Consider the following 15,140-nt stretch of genomic DNA (forward strand, 5'->3'; position numbering starts at 1 on the left):
AAAGTAAATAGAAATGTACAATTCATCCTGAGCTCTACTAATTCATCAAAGAAAAGGACATAAAGGCTTGCAGGACAGTTCAGAAAGTGTTGATACAGACGTTTCATTTAGTTTTAGTGAGGCTCTTCTATCTTCATGAAGAGCAGTGCTGTTCAGTTCTCACACACTTTGTTGGTCATCTTTACTATGAACATGACCTCTATAGGATTGGATGGCCTCTTACCATGTCAATGTAGTGGGTGTTGCATGGGGCAGCTGAAGTATGCATTCCCATACAAAAAAGAAGTTCTTTGTGGCCCTTTAAGACTGAACATATCACCAATCTCATCTGAGCATCACACAAATAATATTTTAATACCTTAAATGTCTCAGGTGGACATATTTCTAGCTAACAGGCAAGAAAATTCTTCTCCTGGGTAGCTGAGTTGAAGCAAGGATGAAGAAATAGGTCTGTCTGTCTTACATCTTCACATTTCAGTAGAGGAAGAGTTTTTGCTTCATCTCAGTAGGCACACATGCATTTTTTTCTCATGGAAGATTCTTAAAAATTTCCACAGTTTGCTGAAAGATTGTGTAATGGTTGTAAATGTTCTGTGCTGCTTGGGACCTCTAACTGAAGTGGATGTTTGAATTTAGATTCATTTTAAACAGAAGCCAAGACTATGTAAGAATCCCGTAACTTAAAATGAGTTAACTTCTTTTGCATTTTTCCCTCTCATGCGTTAGATTAATTTCCCAACTTTCAGCTTCAGCAGTAAGTCAGTAATACAGTAAACAAACTCCATGCAAGTAATTTTGCACAAGTAACAAATGGACAGGAGACAGAATCAAGAATTGACATTCAACCTGTTTGCCCTTCACAGAATGTTTGAACTTAAGCCTCTAGGTGGAAGACCTTCTACTACAATGTTTGCTGCAAGCAGATCCAGGTTGTGTATTATTTATTTGCTTATGAGAGATTAAATCTCCAGGAGGCATTCCTCCAAGATTGTAGCTAACAGCAAAAATCTTCTAAAATAATTTATCTTGGGCAAATTCATGAATACAGTTGTGTAGGATCAGCTCAGTACGTTTGAAGCCTAGTCTAAACCACATTGCACATCTATTGAGCAATACTACAGTATTACATTAATTGGTGCCTGCCACCCATCTTTGTATGAGCTGAACACTAAATCCAAGTAACAGAAATCCACGAAATGGAATATATGTAGCTGTTTTGCATGCCAGTAATTAATGAGTTTACTACATAGTAGAAAAATTTACTCCACATTGAAAGCCCCAGAAATCTCACTGAACAAAAAAAGGCGGTCTAATGCCCTGCAACCACAAGCTCTACACAACATGGGCTATCAAGAAGGCTATAGCATGAATCCTCACCGCAAGCCCTTATCCCTTGAGATAAGACTTTAATTGGTGACATGTGTAGTGTGCATGCTCCCACTCCCGCAGGAGCTCCGGATGCCTCTGCAGGTTGGCTTACAGGGTAAGATAACATCTTTCAGCAAACACGGAAATAGCCTCTGCTTCTCTCTCTGTGCTGTGGCTGATTAGAGCAGGATGTTTTACATTTTGACTAAGTAAATATTTTATGACAATGCACAGTAACAGGAAAACAGATACCGGTTTTAGAGACAGGTACAGCCTTGTAGCTAACTTTGGCAAAACACTGGGATTCATGAATCTGTCTCCTCCTTGGGACCTAGTTAAATGCAGACTTTCACTGGACTTTTCTGTAATCCATGAATTTGACAATCTTTACTGGAATATCAGTTTAATATCAGCCTGATATTCATGGAGGCTGTCATTTTTACTGGAGGAGAATTGAATGCAACTGCCCAAATTAGATGCTGACCTCCTTCGGGGTTATGAATATGAAATAACTTCCTGGACAGAAAAGAATAGAATAATTCAGTTGGAAGGGACCTACAGCGATCATCTAGTCCAGCTGCCTGACCACTTCAGGGCTGTCAAAAGTTAAAGCACATTATTAAGGGCACTGCCCAAATGCCTCTTAAACACTGACAGGCTTGGGGCATCGACCACCTCTCCAGGAAGCCTGTTCTGGTGTTTGACCACCCTCTTGATAAAGAAATGCTTCCTACTGTCCAGTCTAAACCTCCCCTGTTGCAGCTTTGAACCATTCCCACATGTCCTACCACTGGATCCCAGGCAGAAGAGCTCAGGACCTCCCTCTCCACTTCCCCTCCTCAGGAAGCTGTGGAGAGCAATGAGGTTTCTCCCTCAGCCTCCTTTTCTCCAACTAGACAAGCCCAAAGTCCTCAGCCATTCCTCATAGGACATGCCTTCTGGCCCTTCCACCAGCTTTGTTGCCCTCCTCTCGACACATTCAAGTACCTGAACATCCTTCTTAAATTGTGGGGCCCAGAACTGCATACAATACTCAAGGTGAGGCCGCACCGACGCTAAATACAGCGGGATAATCACCTCTTTTGACTGTTATACTGTGTTTGATGCACCCCAGGATGTGGCTTGCCCTCTTGGTTGCCAGGGCACACTGCTGACTCACCAGCACCTACAGATCCCTTTCTGCACGGCTGCTCCCCAGCAACTCCTCTCCCAATTTATACTTGCGCCCAGCATTACTCTGTCCCAGGTGCAGAATCTGGCATTTGGATGGACTTACCAAATTTCATCCCACTAATCATTGCCCAATGCTCCAATTTATCTAGATCCCTCTGCAAGGTGTCTCGTCCCTCGAGAGAGTCAACAGCACCTCCCAGTTTGGTACCATCAGCAAACTTGCTAATTGTGCATTCGACTCCTGCATCTACATCACTGATAAATATATTAAACAGAACTCGCCCTAGGATTGAGCCCTTAGGAACACTGTTGGTGACCAGTCACCAGCCAGATGTAGCCCCATTTACTACAACCCTTTGAGCCCTGCTGTTCAGCCAGATCTTCACCCAGCGCACCGTGTACCTGCTCATCTCACAGTTGGACAGCTTGTCCAGAAGGATGCTGCGAGGGACAGTCTCAAAAGCCTTACTAAAATCCAGAAAAAATGACATCCACCACCTTCCTCTTCCTCCAGCTAGGCGGGTGACCTTATCATAGAAGGATATCAAATTAGTTCAACAGGACTTTCCCTTTGTGAAGCCATGTCGACTGTGCCTGATGATTGCATTGTTCTTTAAATGTCTTTCAATAGTACCCAGTATGGTCTGCTCAATAATTTTTTCAGGTACTGAGGTTAGACTAACAGGTCTTAGTTTCCCACGTCTTCGCTCACACCCTTCTTGTAAATTGGAATAACACTGGCTAGCTTCCAGTCAGCAGGGACCTCCCCAGACTCCCAAGACCTTTGGTAGATGATTGAGAGGGATTCTGCTGTAACATCTGCTAGCTCCTTCAGTACTCTGGGATGAATCCCATCAGGTGCCATGGATTTAAGAACATTCAACTGATGTAACTGGTCCCTTACAATTTCAGTGTGCACAAATGGAAAGTCGCTGTTCCCACAGTCATGGTCCTCCAACTCAGAGGACTGGGAAACCCAAGGACTATCAGTATTATTAAAGACTGAAGCAAAAAAGGCATTGAATAGCTCCACTTTTTCTTCATCCCTATTTTGTCAGGTGACCATCTTCAACAAGTAGTGGTCCAACGTTTTCCTTAGACCTCCTCTTTCTATTAAGGTACTTTAAAAACCCTTTCTTGTTGTCTGAGACAACACTGGCCAGTTTCAACTCTAGTTCAGCTTTGGCCTTACATGTCTTCTCCTTGCATATGCGAACCACAGCTCTCTAATCTTCCTGCGAAGCCTGATCTTGCTTCCAGAGATCATAGAATTTCTTTTTCCTCTTGAGCTCCATGAGGAGTTCCCTGTTCAGCTAGGCTGGTCTCCTGCCCTGCTTGCTTGACTTACGAGACAGTGGAATTGCCTGTTCCTGTTTCTAAAAGGTGGTTCTTAAAAAATGACCAGCACTCATAGGCCCTTAAGCCCTCAAAAGCAGATTCCCAGGGTACCCTGCTAAACAGCTCTCTTTAATAGCTTAGTTCACTCTCCTGAAGCTGAGAGTAGCAACCCGGCTGTCGTTTTTTCTCATTACACCAACAATTTTAAACGCAACCATTTCATGATCACTGTGGCCAAGACAGCCACCTACCATCACATCTCCCACGAGACCTTCTCTATTCACAAATAACAAGTCTAGGAGGGCATCTTTCCTAGCTGGCTCTCTGAGTACTTGTGACAAGAAGTTATCTTCAACAAACTACTGGATTTTCCCAGACTTGCTCGTCACAGCAGTATGGTATTCCCAGTTGATGTCTGGGAGGTTGAAATCTCCCATAAGGACAAGGGCTACCAATCCAGAGATTTCTCCTGATTGCCTATAGAATAACTCATCAGTGCTATCATCCTGGCTGGCCTATCAATAGTAGACACCCTCTACATCTGCTTTGTTTCCCAAGCCCCTAATCCTCACCCAGAAGCTCTCAAACACATACTCCCTAACTGTAAGGGCTGTGCAGTCAAATCTTTCCCTTAAATACGGTGCAAGTCCACCTCACCTGCCCTGCCTGTCCCTCCTAAACAGCCTGTAGCCCTCCATCCCAGCACTCCAGTCTTGGGACTTATCCCACCACATCTCACTAATACTGATGACATCAGTGACCCGTGCTTCCAGTTCATCCTATTTGTTTCTCAAACTGCTTATGTTGGTGTACAAGCATTTCAGATGAATAAGTGTTTTGGTGAACAGGAGCACAAAACCTAAGGACCCATGTTTTAATCAACTATTGTAAAAAAAGAACTTCCTGTAGGCTGACCAGGCAGAATTCAAATCTCACAATGTGACCGTGAATAATATGATAATAGTGTTTCACATAAATGCATAAACCACCCCATACTTTATACCAACAAGTAAAGGTGAGCAGTGTGCTTAGTTCATCAAAAACATGCCAGGAGGGTACCACCGACCAAGGCGGATGACCATTTAGCCTTGACTGGCAACTGTGCATTGTCACGACATAGACACCATATACCTAAGGCTCCCTTTTTGCATCTCTCCCTCCCTTGTGGGCCCTAATAATGTGTCGTCAAATTTACCCTTCAAAAGACTTTCCAAAAGTCTAAGAATACCTCAGCCTGCCTCTCTGCAGGAGCTTTGTATGATGATAGGGAAGGGACTAATGCTTATCAGATTCATTATCCCTGGAAAGAGGGGTTTGCTGTTGGTTTCTAGTACACAGTCACTGTTCAGAGGCATCTCAGGCCATACATGAAATGACATAAATTAAGGAGTATGCACTGCATCACTGCTGCTCCAGGAGTTCAGCATAGCTGTATTTACATAAGCAAAAGCAGAATGTGATACTATACTAGGTCTCTGAAAATATTTCCATTATCTTTCGAAAAATTAATTGTTTTTCTATAATTATTTCCCAGAATGAAACCTCAATGAGTACTGGCACAAAATGTTTCCTTCTTCACAGCTTTTCAGTTTTTCTCAGTTAAAAAAGAAAATGAGAAAACACATAAATATAACCAAAAAAACACTGGAAAAAATAACAAGGAAAGTTACAGTTATGACATTTAATCAGAGCTTCTCAGATCTGGAAGTGGAATACTTTAAGTTACTAACAGTGGAAAGAATAAGTGGTGCCATGTTTTTTTCTCTGATGGGGAGTGAGTCACTCAGATAAGTCACTTGTGAAATACCAGGATGTACAGTCTGCACTAGTTTCCTTTCTTTTAATCATGTTTATAGTAACAAGTTCTGGAAAAATGGGACTCTGTCACACTTTTGGGCCTTTTAATTGTGAAAATATTTTTCGACCTACTTTTTTTTTAATAAATCCTCATCTAAAGGATGAGCCAATAACTTAACAAAATTGATGGCACATACTGGACTAACCACACCCTCACAGCATGTTTGTCCATGGCTGAAAATAAATGGCATAAGGCCTTCCTTTGACCCGTGTCTCTACACCCTTCTTCAGCCCAAAGCAAACCTTTCCATGTCTCACCAGCATGAAATCTGCCCATAAAGATCTACAGGCATCCCATCAGGACTGCCACAACGTATGCAATCAACTGGGAGCCAAAATATACATCATTCAGCTGTTTCCACTGCACTTTGTATAACCTTTGTTGTGGTTTAACGCCAGCCAGCAACCAAGCACCGCACAGCGGCTCTATCACTCCCCCCCTCAGCTGGACAGGGGAGAGAAAATATAACAAAGGGCTCGTGGGTCGAGATAAGGACAGGAGAGATCACTCACCAATTACCGTCACGGGCAAAACAGACTCGACTTGGGGAAAATTAACTTAATTTATTGCCAATCAAACCAGAGTAGGGTAATGAGAAATAAAACCAAATCTCAGAACACCTTCCCTCCACCCCTCCCTTCTTCCTGGGCACAGCTTCACTCCTGAATTCTCTACCTACCCCACTCAGCAGTGCAGGGGGATGGGGAATGGGGGTTACAGCCAGTTCATCACACGTTGTCTCTGCTGCTTCATCCTCCTCAGGGCAGGACTCCTCACACACTTCCCCTGCTCCAGCATGGGGTCCCTCCCACGGGAGACAGTCCTCCACAAACTTCTCCAGCGTGGGTCCTTCCCACAGGCTGCAGTTCTTCACGAACTGCTCCAGCGTGGGTCCCTTCCACAGGGTGCAGTCCTTCAGGAGCACAGACTACTCTAGTGTGGGTCCCCCGTGGGGTCAACAACTCCTGCCAGAAAACCTGCTCCAGTGTGGGGTCCTCTCTCCACAGGTCCTGCCAGGAGCCTGCTCCAGCATGGACTTCCCATGGGGTCACAGCCTCCTTTGGGAACCCACCTGCTCCAGCGTGGGGTCCTCTCTCCCTGGGCTGCAGGTGGATATCTGCTCCACTGTGGACCTCCATGGACTGCAGGGGGACAGCCTGCCTCACCATGGTCTTCACCAGGGGCTGCAGGGGAATCTCTGCTCCTGGGCATGGAGCACCTCCTCCCCCTCCTTCTGCACTGACCTGGGGGTCTGCAGGGTTGGTTCTCTCACATGGTGTCACTCCTCTCTCTGGCTGCAATTGCTGTTGCACAGCAGGGTTTTTTCCCTTCTGAAATATGTTATCTCAGAGGGGCTACCACTGTTGCTGATGGGCTCAGACTTGGCCAGCGGCAGGTCCGTCTTGGAGCCATCTGGCATTGGCTCCATGGGACATGGGGGAAGCTTCTAGCAGCTTCTCACAGAAGCCACCCCTGTAGCCCCCCCGCTACCAAAACCTTGCCCTGCAAACCCAATACAGGATGACACATTACAACGGCGATAGCAAGTGAACAGCTGAAAGGGCAAACAAAATATGAGGTGGGGAAAAAAAAAAAAAAAAAAAAGCACGTGGGTCGTGAGAAAAGTTAAGACACAAGAACAGAGGAGATACAAGATGGGGAAGATAGCGAAAACCTCTCTGTGAACCTGCACCATTAAGGTCACCATACATGTTCCTATGCTACCTATGCCAACAACTTGCTGTGGCTCTCACTCCCCTTCCCCTCCTAATCACTTCTTGCGAGCTAAAACTCACACCTGCACATTCTGTTAATCCCTGGTGATTTTCAGACACATTCCCTGGATTCAAGCAGTGAATGCTACAAAATAAGAAAATGACACAGCAACCAACCCGCCCCGACACGTACATATCTTGTCCTCCCTTCCGCAGCGCTCTGTTTGTAGGAAATCAGTGGTAGCCACCAGAAACCTTTAGAAAAAACAAAGGATGGGAGTTAACCATTTTGAAAGTTTTGCTACAAGACCAAAAGAGTTCAGCCCTCCTCCTCCCCCTCCCACTCTGGACTGGGTCATTGTATCAAGAGCACTGCTCACAGGCAGCAAGACAAACTGGTGGGTCTCACCTCTTCCTGCCCAACTGCTTGGGAAGGGAAAAAGACACGCTGTGAAGAAAGTAGTCTGAACTTTCTCAGGATGTGGGAAAGCCAAGGCAGCTCATTCTCTGGAGATTATGGAGCAGAAAGAAAATATACACTCAGAATTAGGATCCAGTGAAAAATTTTAATTCTTGTCCCCATGGGACAAAACAATTTTTCTTCCAAGTTAGGGCAGAGAAGTGTCATTCTTAGTACTTTCTCTTTTCTGCACTACACTGCTTCAATCATATATAGCACATATAAGACGAGAAAGAAGAGCTAGATCTCCGCATTAATACCCAGAGATTTTTTTCCAGCCTAAACCCACTGAGTTTACACACCTGGGTTATGTCACATTTCCCTCTTCCATAAGGAGACTGACAGTACTTTTAGTATTGCATCTTCTACATTCAAATCTTTTCCTCCCAGAAGAATCAGTGGACTGAGGCTTTCCCTACTGCCTGCAAGGAAAGATTAAAATCTCCGGTATGTAGCAAAATCAGACATTTCCCTCCTGGAAGTCACAATATCCTAGACAAGCTGGAGTCGCTGCACACACAGAGAGCTGCTGTGCAGCACAGGGGAAGCTGTATTCCAGTAGCTGCTTATTGGGCATCCTTTAAGATGGTCCCAGGCCATGCAGATGTGTCTTCCACTGGGTCTAAATACTTGCCTTCTTAGAGAAGTGAAGTTCCTGATGTGCCTTTTGGGGGTCTGGGCCTTCCTTTTTTTCAATTTGGGCAGCGTGTGTCTTTAGAAAGGGAGTGATTGGTTCAAGTTAGCACTTGTGAAGGAGAAGTACTCTTTTTCTTGGAAGTAACTACATCTGTTCTAGAAAAGAAAGCTCCAGCCTTGAAGTTATTACATAGAAGGAGAGTCCCAGCGAAGAGCCCAGGACCTGCATCCCCTAAAGAAAGCACCATGAGGAGCTGAGAGCAGACGAGGAACGACTAGAAGGCACTGTGCAAAACCTGATGCAAGGCAGAAAAACACAAGAGTTGTCTGAAATCAAACCTGGAAGCAAGGATCTGCCTGCAAGGACACCACAAGGTGGGAACAAGATGTACACAGGCCCTTTACTTCTGTCTGTCACCTCAATTTTCTCTTTCTAGAAGGTGAAGGCTCCTTGTTTAGATACTAACCAAACGTACATTTTTGAATTTAAAAGTCATTCTGTTTTTCAGTGGAAGATCTTGTCTAGGGAGAAGGGCTACTCAGAGTAACCTCAAAGCTGGAATTATCTTGGGATCACATCACAGAAGTCAGAAAATTGCACAGAAAGTTAAGTACTAGTTGTACATACATATGCATGTTCATCTTAAAACAGAGGATAAAATATGACTACATGTGCCCTAATAAGGAACCTGGAGTAGGTTTTCAAGGTTTTCTGCAAGAATGAAAACTAACATCTGTATTTCCACATATTTCTATTTGACTCCATTACCTAGAGATAAAGTCATATCTAGAACCAAAGTTATATCAACAGAGATTATCATGTAAATGTGAGAATTTGCATGGGTCTTGTTTTTTTTTTTTTTAGCACAAAAGCCAATCAACAAAACCACCAGCATTAGGTATTAGAGCAGTTCTCCTGGAAACAGGCGAGTTCATACAGGCAGCAAAAATCTGAAGAAGCCCCATGTCAGGTTTCTGCAAGCACAGGCTCTCCAGAGAGAGGGGGCTCTCCTATTGCACCTCAAAGTGCAGCTGGCTTCTGACTGGCACTCCCCTCAAAACCCACTCCATCACACAAAGAAGTGGCCTCCTTAAGTTCCTCTTCACAAAGTTAAACTCTCACCTATAATCCTCCATAATTCCTGCAATTGTGTCTGCTTCTTGCCGTAGTTCCTCTTCTGCCCTATAGCCCAGTGTTGATGGCATCCCATGTCATACGGAGCAGGTTCAGGATCTTTCCTCTGCCCGAGGGGATTGGCTCCACCATCATCTGTCTTTCCGTGCTCTGAAGACAAAGACACAGAGTAGCGTGGAGGTCATTCTCAGCAACTCCTTTAAGACAATTCCTCTTCACACAAGGTAACAGAAACTGAGGCAACTCCATTTACAAATTGCTACTGGTTTGGAAAGGCCACTGAGAAAGGAGATTCATAAAAAAATCCAATTTCTACCTGAAGTCTCAGCACAGCTTATTTGGTTTGTTGTGCATCCTAATCACTGCTCTCTTTTTTCCCTCTACTGTACTCTCTTACCTTCAACCAGAGCAGGAAATCAGAGTCAGGTGGTGTAGAATTTTATATTAATTATTGTTGTTCACAAGCTATCTATTCCTTAACATAAAACATTTTCATAGTAACTTATAATGGTAAAATAAAACATTATGGAACATTTTAAGTTAAAGACTTATTAAACCTTGAAATACTTCTCTTAGAAAATATTTATTTATTCCACTGAAGGTACCTTCCACCATTTCAGTGGGAAAGGCAAAAAAAGCAATTGTTTATATTTACCCTATTTTTGGAAGCAAAACTTCTGGCAGTAAAGACAGTGAAGTAATATTTTCTTTTTTGACTTAACATTATTTATACTGTGACAAGATGAATAAAAATACTTTATTTAAAAAATATAATACACCATATATGTGCATGCCAGCAGAGAAGAATGATTTGTAGACATCTAAATCATACAGTATCTGAACTAAGACAGACAGTGTTTTGGGACAGGGCTGTATCAACAGCCCCATTTCTCCTAAATGCCTGTTCAGGGGCACTTCCTCTTTAAGAAACAGCCCCACGCTAATTATTTTCTCTAAAGGATATAAAAGCCTGTAAAATCTAAACATAGCTCAAAACTCTCTCCCAAATATTTCAGCAGAGAAGTCTAACAAATGCATACGGATACAATCAGCTACACGTATGAAACATGCAACTATATGAAAGCTGTACCTGCCCAAACCCACTCTGTATTGAAATGGATTGCACACATGCCATCAAAACAGCCATTCTGTACACAGTGCAAGCAAACGAAACAAGGATATTAAATTAAGTCGGCTTGCACTGTCCTAAGAGTGGTGTAAAACCACTGAGCAGGGGATTTACACCTCGTGTTGAATAGTTTGTCCTATTATCCACATAATACAAATTAGGCTGATAGCAAATGAGTTCATGCCTATTGTTTACCACTTATCCCCTCAAATTTCAGACTTATAAAAAAGTCATAAAGACCAGAAGAAACAATTGTGCAGTTTCTGGGAATATCTGCCCTCTTATATTAAAATACCAACCTTTCAGCTAATATAGAAAAGCCTGAGGAAGAAGGAAGACCTCGCAGCAGAAACCTCACTTCAAACGCAAGGGGAAAATGCCCTGAGGAGTGCTTCCAGGAAACCAGAAATCTGTTCTAGTTAGTCCAGTTAGCTGCTTACACCATTTGAGGTTTCCACGTCTGATCTTTTGCAATGGCTCCTTCTTCCCTGCTTTTAGTGTAACAATTTTGCTAGATGCTAGGGTGCCCATACTGTTTTCTAGGGCTAATTTTACCCCTAGATTGTTTACATTACTGAGATTAACATGCAGAGCTGTGTCAGAAGGGAGAGGGAAAATATCTGGGTTGGCTAGCAGAGATACAGTTCCTACTCCTGTGGGAATGGAGAGATTTTTCCATAGATGGGAGTGCTGCTTACATGCCAAAAGATAAAGACATAATGAGCTCTTTATATTCACTGCACCATGTTTACCCCATAGCAGAGAGTTTTATCTTTTACAAATCCAACATCAGATTAAAGTTTCTCACCCAAATCCGGCCTGCACAGCACTAACAGAAATGTGTCTGAAGACTCAAGAGTCCAGATCTCGAGTGAACCTGAACAGCTGAGGCCAGCTGAGCACTCAAAAAATAAATTCTTCACAGTCCCAAAAAGCATTTCGTAGGAAACACAACTGGGAGACCGCTGCAAAACCCTCAACCTCGGGTGTTAAGCAAGGCCATGCTGAGTAACTCCTGCAGCCTGCTGCTGTAGGTCAGTCACAGGGCTTCACACTGCCTCTGCTCCCTCACCGATTCGGAGGGGACGGGGCAACACCGGAGGGGCTCCCCATCTGCATTTCTCATTCTTGGTAGACTGCCAACCATCTCCTACACGTACCCCGTGAACTTGTGTTGTTAATCTTCCCTGACACTGGGATTTCTGCTCTTCCAGTGAAAACAAAACTTTTGCTTAGGAGGCAGCCAGCCTACTCAAGAATCGCAATTTCTCCAATTCCAATTTTCCAGTTTCTCAAGTGGCCAGTCTGCCCCTTCTCAAACATTGCAGTTCTGCCAGGCAGCCAAACCAAAACATGGCTGGTCAACACAGGCAGAGTTAACAATTTATCTTTCCAGTGAAGCAGATGGGAAAAGGATCTCAGTTCCTAGTTACTACTGCAAGTTGCAATAAGATTTAGCCCCTTGGGTGCCCAAATCAGTTTAGAAGGTAGGATTCTCAGCTGCAAACTAGGAAGGGCTTCACTGAGGTGGGAGTGATGGGGGCAGGGGGACAGAAGAGCTGTTCACTACAGAACAACCCTGGTCAACAGCACTTTTACCCTATCAGCGATAATATTGCAACAAACTCCCTAAAGATCCTAAAATTAAAATATTGATCTCAGCTCCCTGTAAACACTATGCAGCTCAGTGCAAAAGTATTCCTGAAGAGTTCGTCTGAGTTCCTGCCATCACTCCAGATCAAGCAGGATGAATTTACCTTCGTTTAACTCTGAATTCCAATCCCGTTCTTTCACATAGATCAGAAAAATGTTTCATATATCGCTTCTCACGTCTCCCTATCTGTAGGGAAACATAGCGGTTTAAGGAAGAATTAGGAACACCAGGGGAGGGCATTGGGCTTGCCTGGAGGTGGAAGGGCAGAGCACGTGCTGCAGCAGCATGGTGGCCACCAGGCAGTCCTTTGGGCTGCTGCCCAACGCGTGCAAGTTTGCACCCTTGGCAGTCAGGACGAGAGGAAAGCACAGCCGAGGACACATAAGCAGCTACTTGACTCCAGGCATGTGATTCGGAGGCAGAGCAGGACACACGAGCTCTCTCTCACCTCTTCCAGCACAACTAGTCTCATGCAGGTTCCTGCCGGGATGCTCAAGGCTGGCAGGAAAACAAGGCAGGTTTCTCTCACCCTGAGACATCCCATCTCTCATTCCTATCACTATGCCTTCCTTCCAAGCAAACATTCTCCAGTGTTTCCATCAAAGCCTTGTGCATTTTCCTAGAGCTGCTCTCATCACCACAGAGTGGTTGCTTCCAGGCTGGTTGGTCCAGCAAGAAAACAAGCCTTACCAAGTAGATTTCATAGTTACCTTTTGATTTCTTATCCTAGATTGTACCGCGATAAAGGAGGCAGAACAATGCCAATATTTATCACCCCTACATAAAGGTCAGTTAGCTGAAATCCCCAGCTACTTAATATAAATCAAACTTAATACTAGTGCAACAGTGGTGAGAGTACGCTTCCCTTTTGCTCCACGGTGAAACACCAATCACATTACTCAGGCAGGCCCATGGTTGCACATTCTTTTTTCCATGCATCCCAATGGGACAAGCATGCAGCCTAGCAATGGAGCAGAAGACACATCAGTGGGCTCCACATGAGGTTCAGGCAATGTGTGCCCAGGATCGGGGCTCCATGGAGCTCCTGCAGACAGAGAGTCACATCCATTTTTCCCAGGTCTGTCTACTGGTGTCCAGGTTATTTGCCTCTCCCAGAGGGGCTGCCTTCTGGTTTGGAAACAAGGACGACCTTTCACCAGAGCTACTTTCCCTGTGTGGTTACTGTGACCCAGGGAGATGATAAAACCCTCACGTGATGGAGTGACCGCTGTGAACTCTTGGGTATCAGAGAGGGAAAGGGAGCAGTCAGATGGAGGGTGTGTCCAGATAAACAGGAAAATAGCACTCTTTAGGCAAAATCCTTTGCAAAGGACAAAGGAGTGACCAGGAAGGGACTTGTCCAGGACCAAGAGGAACAAAAGGTCAGGGAAGCCCGAACGGGGAAGGACATAATCAGGAAGAAAGCAGTTGAAATCAGAAACACTTTAAAAGTGGGTGAAATCAAACATAAATCCGTCATTCTCTCACAGTATATTTGCTTAAAAAAGTACTTTAACTATTGCCAGAACAGGCAATCTGTGTGATACATACTTCATCAGCCAAGGAGTGATCTGCTTAAACCCTGTTTCAAGTAAGCAGTGGGAAACACCCCACTTCCTCCTGTCACCCTACTACACTCAGCTACATTGTCTTCCAGAAGTGATTTACTAGGCTGCAATTAGTAAGGAAATCCATCTCCTCCGTTTCCTTAGGGAAACCCAGGTTAGCAAGGCCAGGGCTGCAATCCTGTTCTTTAATGCTGTCGTGGTTTAACCCCAGCCAGCAACTAAGCACCACGCAGCCGCTCACTTGCTCCCCCCTCCATCCAGTGGAATGGGGGAGAAAATCGGGAAAAGAAGTAAAACTTGTGGGTTGAGATAAGAACGGTTTAATAGAACAGAAAAGAAGAAACTAATAATGATAATGATAACGCTAATAAAATGACAACAGTAGTAATAAAAGGATTGGAATGTACAAATGATGCGCAGTGCAATTGCTCACTACCCGCCGACCGACACCCAGCTAGTCCCCGAGCGGCGATTCCCCACCCCCACTTCCCAGTTCCTAAACTAGATGGGACGTCCCATGGTATGGAATACACCGTTGGCCAGTTTGGGTCAGCTGCCCTGGCTGTGTCCTGTGCCAACTTCTTGTGCCCTGGCTGGGCATGAGAAGCTGAAAAATCCTTGACTATAGTCTAAACACTACTGAGCAACAACTGAAAACATCAGTCTTATCAACATTCTTCACATACTGAACTCAAAACATAGCACCGTACCAGCTACTGGGAAGACAGTTAACTCTATCCCAGCTGAAACCAGGACAACTGCCCAGTTCCATCCATCCAGGCACCCACACCTCCCTCTTGTAGAGTGACTCAAAGCACTGAGCTCCTGTCGTTCCCATCACCTTCAAGCCATCCCTACGTATCCCATGGCAAAAGGGCCCTCGGTCGCCGGGGGAGATACCGATCTTTTTGGCATGTGGAAGCTGCAGATTGCCTCTCTTGCTTCAGCATGAGGGCTTCAGCAGTTGAGGGGGCTGACTAAGAAACTCACTACCCACACGTTTTCCTACTAAGACAGGGCAGACAGCCTGCCTCAGACTCCATCCAGGCAGATTTTTTTGAAGATGACACATGAAAGCTGCTGAATATCAGAAGGCACACTCGCCA

The 15,140-nt window shown here is 44.6% G+C and overlaps 1 protein-coding gene across 5 annotated transcripts in view; it reads right to left on the reverse strand.

Moving 5' to 3' along the window:
• The window catches only part of LOC142033761 (OX-2 membrane glycoprotein-like), a 45,186-nt gene that overhangs the window by 11,109 nt on the left and 18,937 nt on the right, over positions 1-15,140 (reverse strand). For 4 of the 5 annotated variants that reach the window (XR_012651324.1, XR_012651322.1, XR_012651321.1 and 1 more), the window contains exons 6-7: positions 7,862-9,833; positions 7,646-7,707 (exon numbers count right to left, since the gene is read on the reverse strand). The gene's annotated coding sequence lies outside the window, so the exon portion shown is untranslated. The remainder of the gene's footprint in view (positions 1-7,645; positions 7,708-7,861; positions 9,834-15,140) is intronic. The other variant, XR_012651323.1, reaches the window with a different exon arrangement.

Source organism: Buteo buteo, chromosome 8 (genome assembly GCF_964188355.1).
Source record: "Buteo buteo chromosome 8, bButBut1.hap1.1, whole genome shotgun sequence".
NCBI classification, from domain to species: Eukaryota; Metazoa; Chordata; class Aves; order Accipitriformes; family Accipitridae; genus Buteo; species Buteo buteo.